Genomic DNA, 6,000 nt, shown 5'->3' with positions numbered 1-6,000 from the left:
AATTCCCTATGCAATAACTTTGTGGCCCAAGACAATTCCCTATTTTACCATGAAATGACACTTTTTCCAGTTAAGGACTAAGTGTGTGGCTTCACAACGTTCAAGAACGAGCTCTATGTTCTTTAAGCAGTCTTCAAAGTCATCACCGAAAAGGGTGAAATCATCCATGAATACTTCTAGACACTTCCCATTTAGGTTGGAAAATATAGACATCATGCTCCTTTGAAAAGTGGTAGGTGCATTACACAACCAAAATGAAATTCTCCTGTAAGCAAAAATACATGATGGGCATGTGAATGTGGTCTTCTCAACATCTTCTGGGGCAATGGGTATATGATTGTAGCTAGAGTACCCATCCAAGAAGCAGTAGCAATCGTGTCCAGCCACTTTCTCTAGTATTTGATCAATAAAGGGTATTGGAAAGTGGTCCTTCCTTATTGCATCATTCAACCTTCTATAATCAATGCACATTCTCCACCCAGTGATTGTTCTTGTCAGAATCAATTCATTATCTTCATTTCTCACAACCATCATGCCGCCCTTCTTTGGTACAACTTGAACTGGACTAATCCATTGGCTGTCAGAGATGGGAAATATGACTCTCGCATCTAGCAATTTGATGATCTCTTTGTGCACTACCTCCTCCAAATTTTTATTCAGCTTGCGTTGGGGCTGCAAGACTAGTTTACTATTTTCTTCTAACAGGATTTTATGCATGCAAATTGCTGGACTGATTCCTTGAATATCAGTTATACTTCATCCAATGGCCTTCTTGTGCCTCTTCAGTAGTTCCACAAGTTTCGCTCCTGTGTACCTTTCAAATCAGCAGAAATAATCACAGTAAAATTATGAGTTTCACGAAAATCATATTTTAAGTGAGTGGGAAGGACTTTCAGTTCCACATTAGGTCTAGAAGCCTCCTCTTTTAATTCATGCTTGCCGACCTCTTGATCCTCAGTTTCAAGTGCTTCAGCCTCTTTCTTTATTGTAGGATCTTCATCCTCCACTGTGCCAGACTGAGTAATACACCTCTCGAGATTATCCTGCACAAACTTATCAAACTTGTAACTTTCAGTCAATTCTTCAACCAGATCCATTTTGAAACATGAGTAGATGGACGCCTCATCACTGGGGTACTTCATCATCATCTTCATCTGGAACACCACTTTTTCGTTACCCACTCTGAGCATGAGCTGATCTTCATAGATGTCCAGGATATCTCTGTCTGTACATAAGAACGACCTTTCCATAATTAGAGGTACTTCCTTGTTTACCTCCATATCCACCACAATAAAGTCTACGGGGAAAATAAATTTGTCCACTCGTACTAAAATATCCTTGATGATTCCCTCAGGCAAAATGGTGATCTGATCAGCCAGTTGTAGAGATACTGGTATTGATTTGATCACTCCAAGCTATACATGTTAATCCGGTCGGGCTGACCCATTTACAGCCCGGTACTGTAGCGTGGGGGCGGGCTGGGACGGGTTGGGCGGGGAGCGAGTTTCAAACGAACAGTTTTTTGATACCGGTGCATCGAAACCCGCTAAGCCCGTTAACCCATTCACGGGTTTTTAACGGGCTACAGCTCGGTTCAGCCCGACTTTTAATGGGTTTTTTTTTTCTTTTTTTGACCGTTGCCAACGGTCAAATTCAAATATGACCGTTGGCCAACGGCCCTTTTTTGCAGAAATGGCCATTTCGGCCTACCCCCTTAAGAAAATAGCCCCCACACCCCTAATATTTTATAAATTATAATTTTAACCTTTTAAATACTATAAATAGCCCCCCTTCTTCTTTATTTTTCCTCACAATTCACTCTCTTACTACTCTAATTCTCTCTCAATTCTCTCTTGATATTATTGATTATTGTTCTTAAATTCTCAATTTATTATTATTTCAAGTTTCATCTAATATTTAATTTAGCCATTACAAAATTATTATTATCAAATATCAAGTATTCAAGTGAAGTGTGGTATCTCAATTACGTATTATTGCTTTTAAATATGATGAACATCAAAGTCATACTTGTGCATTTATAAGTAATACTATCCATGAAGTTGCTATATTTTATAATCTTGCAGAAAATTTTTTGTGTGTGTCATTTGATAATGCTTCTAACAACAATGCTGCTATTACAATATTAAAATTGTATCTACACCCACCACTTCCTGAAATATTTCATATTAGATGTGCATGTCATATTTATAATTTGATTGTGAAGAGTGGCCTTGAATTATTTAGAGATGATATCACTTTAGTTAGAAGAGTTGTTGGTGTAATTCAAGGAAATAATAGAAGTGCTAGATTAAATGCATTTAAAGAAAAATGTGTACACTATGGACTAAAACCAAGACTCGTGCCTGAAGAAATAGTTACTAGGTGGAATTATACTTATTTATTCTTAAAATATTGTTATAAATATAGAATGCCTATAACTGAAGTTGCTAATTCTCACTGTACCGATCCTAGCCGTTTGTTAACATCTAGAGAGCGCATTTAGCCAAGCAAGACAGAAACTAGGAGATACTTGTCATTCATTGGGCAGCAACGCTTTGAAAATTCTAGTGTGCTTCAGAGATTGGATAAGATCAGAACGGCGAAATCAAGGGCGTAACGAGGTAGATGAAGTGGAGGACCAAGAAATTGGAGATATAATGGTTTATGGTTCTGATTCAACCAATGCCGGAAAGCAAGAACCTCATGTTGACATGGATGAACTTACAAAAATGAAGCAAATCATGTGATGTACTATTTCTTTTCTTTTTTTTATAATTGTTGTAAACTTTTAATTTGCAAGTTCAAAAATAACAAAATCAAAAAAGAACATACAACTTAATTTGAAGTATTATATATTATTCAATAAAAATATCAAATGAAAGTCTTCGGAGCTTGATCCTTACATATTGCCTATTGGTCTTATTAAATAATTTTTTGTAGCCACTTACTTTCAAATTTTAATTTTAAAATTGTAAAATTCAAATTTCAAATATAAAACTTTAAACTTCAAAGTTTAATTCTAAGCCTTAAAAGTTTGCAAACACTTAAGTATCAATAACATTGAATAAGAAAAACAAAATTTACTTTAAAAAAAAAAATCCACGGCCCGCTAACAACCCGCTAAGGCCGAACCCGGACGGACAAAACAAAATCCGAAAAAGTACAGCCCTTTGTATCCAGCCCGTCCCAGCCCGTCCGTTAAACACCCATACTCCAAGCTCACCTTCCAGTTTTCTGAATATAGACAGAGGCATTAGATTTATTTACGCACCAGAATCGCAGAGGGCCTTATCGAATTTTCCACTCCCCAACGAGCATGGTATGTGTCACGACCCGAAATTTTCCACCGACGGGACCGTGATGGCACCTAATATTTCACTTGTCAGGCAAGCCAACGTTAGAGAATTATTAAATAAATTCCTTATTTTCATTCAGTAAATTAACAATAATTAACTAAGATGAAATATAATAAGTGTAGAATATCATAAAACTGTATTAATTACTACCACCCGGATCTGGAGTCACAATTCACGAGCATTCTAGAATTCACTACAAGTAATAGTCTGAAAGAAATACAACTGTCTGAATGAAAGAAAACAGTAGGACATAAAAAGATAGACGGGGACTTCAAGGTCTGTGAACACCGACAAATCTACCTTGAGTCTCCGGACAACGGACCAATAGCAAATCTCGATCAACCTAAGCTAGTATCAAAATCTGCACAGAAAATGTAGAGTGCAGCATCAGTACAACTGACCCCATGTACTGGTAAGTGTCGAGCCTAACCTCGACGAAGTAGTGACGAGGCTAAGGCAAGGCACCTACAATCAACCTGTACAATTTAATAGTGTATACGCAAATAACATGAATGAAGAACTAAACATGAAATGTCGGGAGGGGAGACATACTGAGGGGAATACAAGATAAAGAACTATAACAGAATGATCACTGGAGCAGTCAATATACCATGAATCAACATGAATAGTGAATACAGTAAGGAAAAATGCACGACATCACCCTTCGTGCTTTTACTCTCAATCTCACCATAAAATTAATAGAAACAGCACGGCATCACCCTTCGTGCATTAACTCTCATATCATGGCACGACATCACCCTTCGTGCTTTTACACTCACAATATGGCACGACATCAACCTTCGTGCTTTTACACTTACAATATGGCACGGCATCACCCTTCGTGCATTAACACTCACAATATGGCACGGCATCACCCTTCGTACATTAACACTCACAATAGGGTACGGCATTACCCTTCGTGCATTAACACTCTCCCTTACCATAATGCAATGCATAAATAATAACAGGGAGATAGAATAACAAGTACAAACCTTACTTCAACATCTGGTTCCATAATATCAATCTCAACTTTGAAATAAAAACTCAATTATCACCAGAAAATCCGTAACACATGATAAGAACGATAAATTGAACAACACTAGTATAACACGTAGCAATCTGGCATAGGAATGAGACAATATAAGAAAAATAAAGAAACATGAAAAACAGGTAAATTGGTGGCGCATAAGTACTCGTCACATCACATATACGTCGCTCACATGAATTTTACTTAGCAAATAATCTAAGGTTTCTAACTCAAGTCAGGGTTAGACACAACGCTTACCTCGCTCGGAAGGCCACTTAATTCTCAATCACAGTTTTTCCTTTGGAATTTACCTCCAAACCACCCGTATCTATTCAAAAATGACTCAATAATATCAAATATTGCTAAAGAAATCAATTATATTGCATAAATTAAATTTTTTAATTTTTCCTCCAAAAAGTCAAAAAATCGACCCCGGGCCCGCTTGGTCAAAACCCGAGGTTCGGACCAAAATCTTTTTATCCATTCACCCCCGATCCCGAATATGTAATTAGTTTTGGAATCCGACCTCAAATTGAGGTCTAAATCCCCAAATTCCCGAAATCCCTATTTTCTACCCTAACCCATAATTCTACCATGAAAACTCTAAATTTTAGGTTGAAAATTCAGGAAATATAATGTGTAATTGAAAGAAAATGGTTTAGAATCACTTACCAACAATTTGGGGAAGGAATGACTCTTGAAAAATCGCCCCTCACAGTTTGGTTTTTGAGAAAAATGAGTTTTTTTGGCAAAATTCCTGTTTTGGATTCTGTTAAGTACTGGGCGACAGTGTTCATCACGTTCGCGAAGGGTACTGGCTGCAAAGCCTTCGCGTTCGCGAGACCCAGCTCACGTTCGCGATGATCACTCCCCCTCTGGCCTTCGCGTCCGCGAGGAATGGCTCGCGTTCGCGCTGAAGGAACAACCAACCCCCCCTCCAGGTCCCCACATGCTTCGCGTTCGCGAAGGGTAAATCCCCCATCACTTCGCGTTCGTGAAGAAGAAGTCTCAGCCTCATCCCTGTTACTCTTCGCGTTCGTGAGAGGACCTTTACGAACGCGACGAAGGATATGATAGACACCAGAATCTGCAGAAACCAGATTTTTCCCAAGTCCAAAACATCTCGTGGCCTATCCGAAACTCACTCGAACCCTCGGGGCTCCAAACCAAACATGCACACAAGTCTAAAAATATCATATGAACTTGCTCGCGTGATCAAATTGCCAAAATAACACCTAGAACTCCGAATTTAGCACTAAATCGAATGAAATTCTCAAGAACACTTTAAAATTTCTATTTTCTCAACTGGACGTCCGAATCACATCAAATCAACTCCGTTTCTCACCAAATTTCACAGACATGTCTTAAATATCATAATGAACTTGTACCGGGATCTGGAACCAAAATATGGACCCGATACTAACAATGCCAAATATCAATCAATTCTTAAAAACAAATCATTTCCAAACTTTTAATTTTCATCAATAATTCATAACTCAATCTAGGGTCTTCGAAATTCGATTTCGGGCATACTCCCAGGTCCCATAATTTGATTCGGACCTACCGGGACCGTCAAAGTACGGATCCGGGCTCGTTTATCAAAAATATTGATCGAAG

Source organism: Nicotiana tabacum, chromosome 12, assembly GCF_000715075.1.
Source record: "Nicotiana tabacum cultivar K326 chromosome 12, ASM71507v2, whole genome shotgun sequence".
In the NCBI taxonomy this organism is placed as follows: Eukaryota; Viridiplantae; Streptophyta; class Magnoliopsida; order Solanales; family Solanaceae; genus Nicotiana; species Nicotiana tabacum.
This window is presented reverse-complemented; position numbering follows the sequence as displayed.